Raw genomic sequence first — 13,914 nt, forward strand, 5'->3', positions numbered from 1 at the left:
CCCTAATACAAGGCCATCAAAATTTATATATAGTTTTCCTCTTAGAATTTAAGCTTTCACATGCAGGTCTGAATGATTCTGAGGTCGTTTTTCTATAAGGTTTGAAATATATACATATATATATATATATTGTATACACACATATATATATCCCAATGACTTTATTTTACTTTATTTTACTCCTCTCTTATTTTTCCCTTTTTCCATGTTTTAAATTTACATGTTTGCTTTATGTCTGAGCACATTGCATTTCCATTTTATTCTTCCATGATTACCCACCTTTGAGTCTTAGATCTAAAATTAAATATATAGTTCTTTCCAACAATGACTTTGCCAATTTCCTTAATCATCTCTTAGAGGGAAAAAGTTATCTGCTAGTTATCTGCTGTTAACTTCTGCAAATTTAATGTCTGAAAAAATATTCATAGATTCCTAAGGGTTTATAACTGTTCTTTTTATTCCCATAGCCTGATATTGTAAGGAAAACTGAGTCGAATATAAAATAATTAGGTAATTTTTATTGAGTTTCTTGAAAATATTTCTCTTTTGTATCACTTCCCATATTTTTGTTGGAGTCTAATTTCAACCTAATTTTCTTTTATTTTTAAGTGATGTGATTTTTTTTTTACCTGAAGTTCAGAGGACTATTTATTCATTTTAAAGTCTAATAATTGAATTAAGAAACATCTAGGAGTTAATAATTCAGGTTTTTTTTAGGAAACTTTTCTTGAGTTACAGTTTTAAATATTTGTTCTATTTCTATTTTTTCTTTTTCATAAATTCCAATTTTATATGTATGTTAAAACTGCTTTGCCACTCTATCACTTTCATTGGACTTTTCTAATTTTTTATGTGTTTTGGCTTCACTTTTTTGCTCTTCTTATTTCCATTATTTATATATACTCCTATTGAATTTACAGTTGTACCTATTTTCCCTTGAGCATCTTGTAACTTTTCCTTTTCTTCTGGGATGAGCTTGTTCATTTATCTATCTGTCTATTTTAGAGTCAGACTTTATTTCACATATCTGCTGGCTATGAGTTTTCAGGTTTATAATTGAAAGCATTTATACTTCTTTTCCTTGTTCAAAACAGTCAAACTTCAGGGCCCTCTCTTGAGCTGCTTTCTAGCTTCCTTTCATTATTTAATAAAAAAAACAAAACAAAACAAAAAAAACCTCCCCTGGGTTGTCTTCTCTGGTCCTTCACATATTCCATTCCTTTTTTCTTTTCTTTTCACTTTCTGGTAGTGAGTGCTCTGATATGCCAGATTTCAGATCTATTTGTCATATTTATCCACTCGCTGGCTTTCTTATGAGAGTCAACCATAATTGGTGTCATCTGTGTTCTCCTATGAGAATCTCATGCATTTCCTGTCTTCTGTGCTATCCACACCTGACTTGCCACAAATGCAAGGACTCCATATCCAACTCTAATGGTCTGGCTTATTTATTTGCCCACTAGGATATAATTGGAAGTTCTGGTATTTTCTGACTTTTACCTCTCTGTAGGTGTTCAGTCTGGGATATTTTCTTTTCATAGTTAGTCTGTATCAGATTTTTAATAATATGTGTTTACACATATTACATATATTTACACATATTGAAATTAGGGGGCCATCATCTTTTCAAAATCCTTCTTCATGAGGAGTTTCTAAATTAATATATTTATTTTAGTTTTTTATGTTAATTATAGTAAATTCTGAATTTGTGATTAAATTAACGACTTAACAGAATATTAATAATAGTAATAAGAAGAAAATATATAGAGCCTTATTTTTTAATTTTCCAGTGTTTTCAGAATTTTTAAAAGTTGTTAAATAGATATTTAATAAGACTGGAACATGTTATTATGACTTGATAAAACTTCAGATAGAGTCAGTAGAATTGTTGATAAGCTCTTTGATCTGATTTCATGTAGTCCATTAAGTTGTATTAAACAGCACATTGCAGCTTGTCAGAGTAAATAAAAAGAGAAGGAAAAGTAAGCCTTGCTAGTCTGGGGGAAATGTTCACTTTATAATGATTTTTTGATAATCAAGTTGTTATTTAATTTCCCATATTCAACCTACTTGGTTGAATAATTTATCATGTTTTTGAATAATTTATCATGTTTTTGACCCTTCTTGGTCTATCCCTCAATACCATTTTATAAGATGTTCATATCTAGAAATATTGGCTAATGCAGATTTAATTATTACTCCAAGGTTATCATGGTATTTAGATGGCTGAGATTTAATTCAATGTACTGCCCTTTCAACAAAAATTGAATATTCCAGATTTAACAAATATAAAATGTCATCAATGAAAACATCTTGTCATTTTCTTTGCAGGTTTCTTCTAACAAAAGTGATCAGCTCATTTCCTTTTATTATTACCTGGACTTGTGTTACTAATTTTAAATGTTTTTTCGAAAGAAGATAGTAACCTGAAACTTTGAGGCATATAATATGAATGAAAGGCAAAGATTTTTTTTTTAACTGAAAGGCAAAGATTTAAAATCTATTTGGATATAAAAATAATTGTATTTAGTTTCTCTTTCAAAAGCTAAGAAGAATTGAAGGAATCCATTAAGAATACCTTCATTTGTTACTGTTAATATTTAAGGGTAAAAATTATTCAGATGTACAAAAAATTACAGGAGAAAATTTACAAAACTGAAATCTGTTTCTGAGAAAACTAATGATGACTGACCAAGGTGATATTTTCTTTTTCCCCAGTTAGCCATGACATGATTAGATTGGTTTCCTAACTCTAAGCTCCCTCTCTCTTTTTCTATTTAATTCAGTGGTTTCAACCAGAAGACTGCATAATTATCACCTATGAAGATTTTTAAAAATATATATGGAAAGTTGTAACAACCTTTTGGAGAGCAATCTGTCACTATCAAAATATACATTATGCATGCTTGGAGCCCAGCATTTCTATTTCTACAAATTTGTGTGACATGTATATATGTAGGTATTTATTTGCATATTTGTAGGAAAAATATTTAGAAACTAAAAAATAAATATCAATAGATTGGCTAAGTACATAATGGTATAAATATATCAAGAAATACTATGCAGCTTTAAGAAAGGATAAAAGGAATACTATGCAGCTTTAAGAAAGTGCATAATGGTATAAATATATCAAGAAATACTATGCAGCTTTAAGAAAGGATAAGAAAGAACAAAAATATGTTTTCAATTTATGTGATAAAATAAATTGCAAATCAATATATATGGGCATAATGCCACTTATGTAAATATATATGTGTGTGTAAATATAGTCATATAGATATATGCATGTATAGAGACACACATGTATATATAATAAAAATATACAATATACACACAAACCAGTAACAGATGGGAAGATGAATTCAGGAGAATTATTTCATATCCTATGTGTTAATGCATTTTTTTTAAAATGAAGAACATATATTTCTTCTCTAATATTGATAGTAATATTTAATACAAGTACTTGAGTTAAACACACAGAGATTCTATTCTGGCTCAAAAACTTAAGGTCTGGCTCAAGCACTTTTACAATTCTAGAATCTCCACAGCCAGATTTTTATGCACACCACCCTGATTTTCTGAGCACCTATTTTTTTTTTTAAAGATTTTATTTATTTATTTGACAGAGACAGACACAGCGAGAGAGGGAACACAAGCAGGGGTTATGGAAGAGGGAGAAGTAGGCTTCCCGCCAAGCAGAGAGCCCGATATGGTGCTCACTCCCAGGACGCTGGGATCACGAGCTGAGCTGAAGGCAGAGGGTTAACCCACTGAACCACTCAGGCACCCCTGACCACCTATTTTTGATAGGAACCATCCAGCACTGGGTAGACAATTGTTGATCCAAAAACAGACATAATATGCACACACAAAGCTCCTAGTCTAGGGGAGTATATTACCCAGTTTAGGCTGCAGCAACAAATCAACCCCGAAATACTCAGGATTTACCATTGCAAGAAATTATAACAATGAGTAGGACAGCTCTGGGACCCATGCTGAAGGAGCAGCAACTCTCTGGGGTCCACTCTTCTCATGGCACATGCCAGAAGTTATAGTTAAAACAGGCAGAAAGGGGTAAGAGCGTTTAAAGCATCTGCTCTTTTCCACCCAGAATAAAAACCAAAGTTGTTGCTTTGGCTAACAAGACTACATGATTTGTTTATCAGATGCGTTATTCTCTATCTCCCCCTTCCTCCCTCTACAGTAGTTGACTCTGGCCTTTAGCTATTCTTCAGACAGCACAGACATGCTCACATTGTTGCACATCTGAAGCTGTGATTTCTTCTCCTTGAAGCAATTACTTATTATTTGCAAAAGAAACTCGAGTTGAGAGAAGACTTTTTGAATCTCAGTTATTCAATATTAATTTTTAACTTGTTTAAAGTCATACAGAATGATTTGGGGGTTTATAATAGAAAGGGTGGTTTCTGGATTAACCAATAAAATGAGTTTTCAAAATTTCATTTACTCAAATCCAAAAGAAATGACATTCACTTAGTATGTTCCTGACTGATATGTAGGATTCCTGAAGAGTGGCTCTTGGCTTATCATACAGACATTATTTGAATTTCAAATCTAGTAAAATCTTTCTACCAAAAAATAACAACAACAACAAACAAAAAAAACCTTGCAAAGTATAACTATAGCTTACAGATTATCTTCTTTATCACAGGGAATAATGGGACAGCTGAAAATTGTTTCAGCCTCATGACAAAGATGGGAGAATCACTTTATGGTTTCTAATTATACTCTCTGGAATAGACATGTGAATTCTCCCTGAAATATTCTAGTTTTTGCAGAGCCTTTGCTTGAATCTTATAAATACATTTCCAGTACGGTTGAATAGTTAAGTGTACTTCATTTTGCATATTGTTTCCTGTGATATTTACATGACAATGGTGAAGTAAGGCATAACCAGAAGAACAGTGATGTCTTAAATAGAGTTCCTTTCAAAAGCACAAATACCTCATATTTCAAGGAGGCACTAGCATTGGTTGTTCTCTTCCTGTATCACTTGCTCTTTAGATATGGTCAAAAGAGAGCATTGGCCAAAGGTCAGAGAGCAGGAGAAGAAAACGTTCCATAATCCTCAGGCTGCCTGTTGCAGTTGGGCAGTGTCTGTGTTTCTCCATCTGCAGCCGCTCCTGTCAGGTGGCTGCTCTTTCTAGCGTTAGCCCTTACAGGTTTTGGCTACTGCTTCCCCCTTCCCTTCAGACCCTGAGGGGGTAATGGCTTTATACTCTTGTATTCTTTGGCTTCATTCACCTTTTCATTTCCCTTAACTCAGCCTCTAGCTTTCCAAATTGTCCCTTCATTAAACTCTTTTAGTAGTGATCCTGCTCACTGTACCATTTCCTTCCTGCCCAGGACCATGACTCATATAATCGTCTATCATGCTCTGTGTCCTACGGAAGTTTTCAAATGAAAGTGGCAAGGATGAGAATAAGTTATACTTTTCTAACTGGCAAGTCTAAGTGAGTTGGAGGAAATCGGAGGGGGAAACAAGCCATGAGAGACTGTGGACTCTGAGAAACAAACTGAGGGTTTTGGAAGGGTGAGGGGCTGGGAGGTTGGATAAGCCTGGTGATGGGTATTATGGAGGGCACCTATTGCATGGAGTACTGGGTGTGGTGCATAAACAATGAATCTTGGAACACACACACACACACACACACACATAAATTATATTTTTTAAAAAGCCATGAGCAAGAATTAAAAAAAAAAAAAATCAGATCATGAAAATAGGATTCAGCAGGGGCTCCTGGGTGGCTCAGTAGGTTAAGTATCCGACTTTTGATTTCCGCTCAGGTCATGATCTCAGGGGTGTGAGATTAAGCCCTACATTGGGCTCTGCAAAGGGTATAGAGCCTGCTTAATATTCTCTCTCTCCCTCTCCTCCTCCCTGCTCATGCTCTCTCTCTTTCAATTAAAAAAAAAAAAAATTTTTTTTTAAATGGAATTCAACTAATCTATTCCCTTCCTAGTACACTTGCCTTTGATGTTTCTCTAACAACTGGGCTGACCTTAGTCTTGCTAATCCTCTTCTTCAGTCTAGTTCCCCCATCCTTTGACTCTCTACACCTCCTGGAACCTGATGTCCACTGAGTGAAACCATGAGGCTTACCTGCTTGCTTGGATGTTTTTAGCATGTTGGGGTAATTTATTTACTTTAAAAAAAAATGCTTCTCCATAGGCAAAGGATTTTTCCTATGGTTATTTAAAAACAATAGTCCTCCTTTTTAATGACATAAGTAATACATGAATATATGACTGTTTCATAATAATATGAAAATATTATTTCAAGTAATATAAAGTATACAGAGTAAAATGTAAAAAAGCCCTCTTTGTTACTTCCCAGTCTTGCTTCGGTCCCCAGAAATAACTGCTCTTTGACAATCAGCTAAGCCTCCTTTCAGATTATCTATCTAATTTTTGTTTTTAACATTAATAGAATCATATTGTATGTATAGTTATGTGTCATGTATGTTACATAAATGTCTTATATTTGTATGTTACCTAAAGGCATGTCTCTGTATGTATATTGCTCTATATCGTATATGTATTATCATATAAAAGGAATATCTCTATCTCAAATCATCTGTTTGTCTGGTCAACTATAGATGCCTTGGGTCACTTGCCAAGTCTTACATATTATTATAATTGGTAAGTGCTGCAAAATATTCCACAGAATTAATCTATTTTCTCACTGTAGCAAATAATGCAATAATAACTTTCTCATATATGTTTAATTATACTCTTACTTTGGGATAGATCTCTGAAAGGAGATGTCTGAGTCAAGAAAATATGTTCTTTAAAATTTTTGATAGATATTGTCAAATTGTCATACCTAGTAGTAGTCACTCCCAATTCCCCCTTGGCCCTAGACAACCACTAATCTACTTTCTGTCTCTGTATATTTGCTTATTCTGGAAATTTCACATCAATGGAATCTTAAACTTATTATCAACATCAAAATGTTTCCAAGGTTCATCCTGTTGTAGCATGTGTCTGTACTTTATCACTTTTTATTGCCAAATAACATTCTACTGTATGAGTATACCTTGCATTTATTTATTCATCAGTTGGTGGAAATTTGTGTCATTTCTACTTTTCAACTATTATAAATACCACTATGATCATAATGTACGAGTTTTTGAGTAGACATATGATTATACTTTTCTTGAGTATATAGTAGACTTGGGTCATGTGGTAACTATATGTTTAACATTTTGAGAAATTTTGCCAAGAATATTCAATAATTAAATTATTCAATATGATCAATATTCAATAATATCAAGAATATTCAATAAATAAAAAAATAAATTTGTTTCTAATTGTGTTAGTATATTTGCTATGCCATCACTGAGTCTATAAAGTAGGTAAAATTTTATAAAGATCATCAGTATTTTGTCTGTATAATTAATCAAGAGATTATAATTGTGTTGAAAATGTAGATTTGCTATTCCAAAAATATTCATAAGAACCATAAAAAAAAAACTGGAAAGAATATAGTCTTTGTTTTGAACCAACGCAATTTAGATGATGGTACAGGTTGAATGATTATTAGACATGTTTAGAGTTTGAATTCCAAAGATTTATAGATCTTTGAAATCATTTTTAATGTCTTTATTTTGCACTTGCGAAAATAATTATGGTCCAAATATGGTAAACTTAGGGATAAAATTTGGGTTTCGTATTATGAAAATCTCACTTTGTCTTGTGAGGACTGTATGATTTTTTGTTGTGTATTTGTTTTACTTGTTTGGGAGTTGTCTGCTCAAAATCAATATCCCCTTTCTTATAGAAAAGAGATGGTTTGGGGGTACACAAAGATTTTCCAATAAAGCTTGGTCTGTTTGGTATTGGATAAAATACTATATATACATGATGGGCAAGCTTTTGATGATGATAAAATATATACAATGACCTTTGTTTTTTATGTAGAAATTTTAATTTATACCTATCTAAAAAAAATTCCTTCAATATAATAGTGTTTCTATATGCTAAACACCATGATAAATGGTGATTTTAAATCTTTATTTTATTTTTTAATAAGTTATGCCACAGATATTATTGTGTTTATGTTTGAGGTAGAAACTACATATTGAGTCGTGATTGACTTGTTTAGTGGTAAGCAGCTATAATTTGAATCCTCATCTCTAAATGCCATATGTAGATTTTTATATCACTGTTACAAAGATTTAGAGATGGAGAGGAAATTCACTTTCCAGATTAATTGCCCAAAACGAGTGACTGTCAGTGAACTGTGTGTCCTTCGTGAGAATATTATTTAAACCTTATTGTACCTTTACAGATTGCCTGGGAACAACTGTGGTTCTTCATCCTGTCAGATGTGGAGCCTCTACAAGGGACCTGCTAGGATCAGAGAATACATTCCAGGGCTTCGCAAGGGGTTGGTGGCACTGAGATTCCTGTAATTACAGCCTTATTTGAAGGGCTGTGAACACTCCTAGGGATGTAATTTGGGATAAAGAGAAATGCTTTAAATCAAAACTATGTCCTCCACTGGGTCACAGTTACAGTTGTTCAATAATATTTTCTAAAAAATTCTGACATTTAATATTATAATTTTCATATCAAAAGTCCTCAGACCACCATCCTTCATCCAGATATTTTTATTTTCTTTTTTAAAATTGTAACTCCAGTATAATTAACACAGAGTGCTAGTTTTAGGTGTGCAAGACAGTGATTCAACAATCTGAAATAATTCTCTTTTTAATAAACATTATCAACAAAAGACGTTAGAAGTGATGACTTGTAAGGTCTATGAAGCTGGTTTCATAACTTCAGTATCTTCTGGTCTCTCTGAGGATAGCAAAAGCATTAATTTTTTAAAAATTTTTATTTTATATCCTATTCTTTGAAGGAACTATTTTCTTTAGCCACCTGTCTGCCCTTTCAAACTACCTTCATTTTTTGTTTACTTTTGCTTTTGTAGCATTTTGTCAACTCTTCTTGCATGACTGTAGATTCTAGGTTTTCTGTTCATTTTTAAGTACAAGACAGTTGAAGAGTTGTTGCAGGTTTTGGCTTACATTAATGGGGGTTGTTAATTGGCAGGAATACCTAAGAGAGAAGTAGATGAACTATTTCATTGGTAGGGGAAATTTTAAATGATTGAAGTTGGACTTTGAGCCAGAGCACCAATGCCCACAGTAGTTGAGCTACTTCACCAGTTGGTATGTTTAGTTATTGCTGTGTGTTCTTATCTTAGGAAAAAGGGAAAATATGGTCAAGCCACCATCTGGCAACACCTTATTTAACACCTAGTTACATTATTTTGGGAATTGCTGGGCTCAAGGGATGTAATCATAAATCTTGAACTCTGCTCTAAAATAAACCCATACTGTTTTATTTCTTTTTGAGGAAAAACTCATTTAATTACTGAGAACTAGTGTGTTCTCTCATTTTTTACGATTTCTGTTAGTGGTCTTACTGCTCTCTTTGTATCCCATAGTCAAACACCTGAAGTTGTTCTGACGCCTTCTCTCTTCTGGAATTCAGTTTAGTAATTTATCTTATATCTGTTTCTCATTTCCATTTCCCCTGGAACCAACCTTTGCCTTGGTTCTTTTAATAAATAAATCATATTTGTCAAGAATGAGTCCAGACTTGAAGGAAGATAATGTGTATACTCTAGAGCCAGGAGAACCAGGTTTAAATCTTGGCTGTGTCACTTATTATCTGTATGAAATAAGGTACTTATCCTTTCTAAACTGCTATTTCCTCTTCTATAAAGTTGAGATAACCATAATTTCCACCATATAGGTTTTTGGGGGAGGTTAAATGACATAAAAAATGTAAAGCACTTCACCTAATGCCTGATACACAGTATGTACTAAAAATGTTATATATAGGTATTTGTTTATTTTGCATGTCAATTTTTAAATATTATATTTAATCCAATATTCTTAATACATAAAATAAGAACTATGGTCATTCCTTTCAAATACTTCTCTTTTGCATAGCAAATCACTTCTAAATTATTAATGACAAATCAAGGGCTTCCAGCATTTTTAACCACTTACAATCCACATTCCACTTATAATCTAAAAACCACAGATTTTCATAATGCCTTTTTGCATGTCAGTCTCATACTCAGAAATCTTGATTTTTCATTATTATCCAATCGCCTGGAAAATAAAGCCAAGATGTCTTAGTTGATACTGAAGGTACTTTCCTATCTGTCTGTACCGACTTTTTATTCTCCATTGATGCCCTGTTATTTCTGCATATGAAGGAACCATTCATTCTGGCAAAATTTATCTGCTTATTGTCTGCCAAGTATACTAGTGTGTATTCCTGCCCTTGTCCTTTTTTCTGATGAAATGATATAAATTATTCCTTGAATTCCCAATTCTAGTTTCAATTCCTACCTGAAGTCCAGAATTCTATGGTTTTTAGTTTCTGCATCATTTTTTCCCACATTTATGGCATGCCTATGCAGTACTCTTGTTAATCTCTTTTACAAATATGACAAATCTCTAAACTTAAAGTCAGGTACAGGGGTAGTTTGACATTATCAATAAGTGGAGGGTAAATAAGGAGAGGGCAACTTTTTGTGATAAGGTGTTATAAAAAGTTCACCCCAGTGATACAGCCAATCCAGTTGGCAAAATCTAGAATGAAGAATAGCCCACAAGGCAGAAACAGTGTTATGCATTCAGATATTCATTCAAGAGTGTGTTTATAACTGCAAAAATTTCAAAACAACCTTAATGTATAACGAGTTCCTTAAGAAATCATAGATCATTTGTTTTAGTGAATAAATATATATTATTAAAAATTAGATTGTAATCTGTCTGAGAAACAAAGAGAAATGCCTCTGCTCATGCTCTGCACCATTTATAAAACATTTACTCTATGCTAGAGTTGAGAGGTGACACACATCCATTACTTTATTCTCTCCAATCACCTGATGAGGTTGGTATTCCTGTTTTGCTACTTATCTATTTATAGCACTGTAGCCTCTACATTTTTCTTTAAAAGATTTTCTTTATTTATTTGAGAGAGAGTGAGAGAGCATGAGAGGGGACGTCAGAGGGAGAAGCAGAGTCCTCACGGAGCTGGAGCCCAAGGTAGGACTTGATTCCGGGACTCCTGGATCCTGACCTGAGCTGAAGGCCGTCCCTTAACCAACTGAGCCACCCAAGCGCCCATGAAGCCTCTACATTTGCAAACACTCCGAGAAAACTTGCCGACAATGTAAGTAATAGTCACAGGGCCAGTCTGCCAAGTAAAACGCAAAAAAGTAGACCTTTTTGTCTTTTGACCTTTTTTTGAGGGGACTTGTCTTCATAGGTTGGGCTGTTATAGTTGCAGATAGAAGTTAGGTTGCATTCTTATGTTACTGCCAAGATAGGTGAACTGGTGTCATTATCTTGCTGTGGTTCTAGATTTCCCTAAGGGTAGTTACCCATTAGCAGAACAAGTGATGTCTGTAATGTATAAAAATTAATACAGCATGGACACTGGCCAATCAGAACAGTGCCACAGCTAGTAAGAATGAATACTTGTGTAAGTAAGTCATAAGGTCATACCTGTGCAGGGGGGAATACCCACCCTGGAGACTGGGAACCAGAAAGTTACTTATGCTACCCCATGTTCTTTAAGTCACACTTCATCTGTAAGCCCAGAACTATTAGACATTTAGGAATCAACTTGTGTTTCCATGGATGGCTGAACAAAATTTTAATGAGATACTCCTTTAATATATTGAAAGTAGTTTCCTCATAAAATCCCAAAAACCAAGGTAAGTAGGGTTTCCAACAAATTATACTGGGAAATCTGTACAGAGTTCTTAATGAAGTGGCAAAGATAATTACAGACTTCTAATTAACTACTTAATTGCTATGAATTAGTAAATCTCCCAGCTTGGATGGCTTTTACTCAGTTTTGTGATTGAAAAAATACATTCTCTTCAACTTTCTTCTTGTTCTTTCAGTGTAATTAACCATTTCCTTGTACCACTGACCTTTGCTAAGAGACATTTAATTACTGCTAATCCTTAGCTCTTGTTTTTAATCATCTAAAAAAATTAATGGCTTTAGCAGCAGTAAACACCTTAGCTTTGAACTGGTTCTGTGTAAATTATAGACCCTGAGTCATAAGGCCTTGAAACTAAGATAGCCTATTTCGTAAATAAAGGAGAAACCATTCCAAACATTTTTACCAGGAGAAGGAAAGCATTAGCTAATATTTTATGATACATTCTGGTCCTTGTTATGTGTTAATGCATCTCCCCTCATCATCACCTTCTCATTATAAAAGAGAGAAGTGCATCATAATGAGACAATTGAGTTTCACCTTTAATCCAGGCCAATGAGTGGAAGAACATAGAGTCTCCTTCAAAACAATCCTTTGTGCTTACTAGACTCATTCACAGATGCTTGACAAAAGAATCATTGATCCCTTTCTATTGATTGTAGGAATTTTAAAAGAAAATCACAAAATAGAAATGAAATTTTCATCCAAGTTGTCGATAGAGGGAACGAAGAAATTTCGTCATAACTAATATATGACATGTAATATGAGTTATTACACAGTTGTCTTCCTCAAGCTTATGGGTGGCGTAATACATTCCACTGACTCCCACTTCTTCCCACTGGTTACTTTTAACTCTTACTGCACCCATTTGCTCATCTCCTCTTTTCTTATTTTATTTGATAAACTTGTTATCATCTGGATGATCTCATCCAGAACAAAGGGAAAATGATAGTTCCTGACACATTTTGAGTGCTCCTGATAAAAATCCATCCTATTAATACTCCAAATGAGGCCTCTCTCAGAATCATTTCCTACAACTTAGCAGGGAGGGTATGAGATATAAGATGGAGAGAGGACAAAGAAAAATTGTGTCTGAGGAGACTGATTGGCTGAATAAAAATTAGAACAGTCAAATATGTTTAGGATTTACTTTTTTAAAAATTTTCTTGTTTATGTATATTTGTCTGCTGGGTTCCTTCATAACTAAGGGAAAACCAGAGAGGTTTAATATGCAAGGGGAATGTCAACACTCATTTTTACTCTGTGGGAACCTGGGAAGTTGGAGTTCTGTAGGCCTCAGATTCATCAAGGATTAATTCTATCCACTTTACAGTGCAATTAATAAGTAATGTATATACATCTCTTAGTAGAGTGCTTGCCATTTATTAGGTACTAAATAAATATTACCAACCAGTCCAACCTAAGTTTAATTGAGCTAGCTGCTTCTCTCTAAAATGTAAACTGTATGTAACTTCAGTTTTCAGAATTTCCCAGTGAGACAGAGAGGAACAAAATATGATGGATTCTGGGGTGAATCTCCTCCCGCATGCCTCTGGCAGGGCTCACTAACTCCCAGCTCTGCTGGGATGTGGCCTTAGCTCCCACCAACTGGACTGAGCTGACAGTCTTGTCACACTGAATTAATGTGCTTGCCTTGGCATTTACATGGAGTCGAGGGTCGAAGACTTGTCAAATACAGAGCTCTGCGACTGTCTCTGAGGGAGGTACTTACATGCACAGGAGTACCACAGAATGTTCTTTCCATGGTACAGTCTGCCATAGCCTTGTTACCCAAGCTGCGACCACCTCCCCACAAGCTCAGACTCAACCTCAGCTGTGTAAACTCAGGGTGGAGGTTGGGTTTGCCACACCACCTTTAAAGTCCGCATGCTGAAGCCCCAGGGATATAATGAACGTTAAGCTTGTGCAAACATGGGGTGCAATAATGGTTGCAGGTTCTAGGTTTTCTAGTCACAACATAGACCTCCAGCTCAAGAGGTTTACAGAGATGCCTCTGGGGGCAAACTGTAACCACACCCAAAATCCAGTGACCTGCTCAATGCAACCACCTACGTGAGAATGGCAAACCCAGGAAGGACCCTTCACAGCTGAATCTTTCCCGTTTGT

General features: G+C 34.4%; 1 long non-coding RNA gene across 2 annotated transcripts in view; it reads left to right on the forward strand.

Annotated features, from left to right (window-relative positions):
• LOC116866945 overlaps nt 1–8,620 on the forward strand; it is a 30,369-nt gene extending 21,749 nt beyond the window's left edge. For both annotated transcript variants that reach the window (XR_004382517.1, XR_004382518.1), the window contains exon 3: nt 8,315–8,620. This is a non-coding gene — a long non-coding RNA (uncharacterized LOC116866945). The remainder of the gene's footprint in view (nt 1–8,314) is intronic.
• The last annotated feature ends 5,294 nt before the right edge of the window (nt 8,621–13,914 follow it).

This window comes from Lontra canadensis, unplaced genomic scaffold (genome assembly GCF_010015895.1).
Source record: "Lontra canadensis isolate GAN:19392208 unplaced genomic scaffold, GSC_riverotter_1.0 scaffold11, whole genome shotgun sequence".
Lineage (NCBI taxonomy): Eukaryota > Metazoa > Chordata > Mammalia > Carnivora > Mustelidae > Lontra > Lontra canadensis.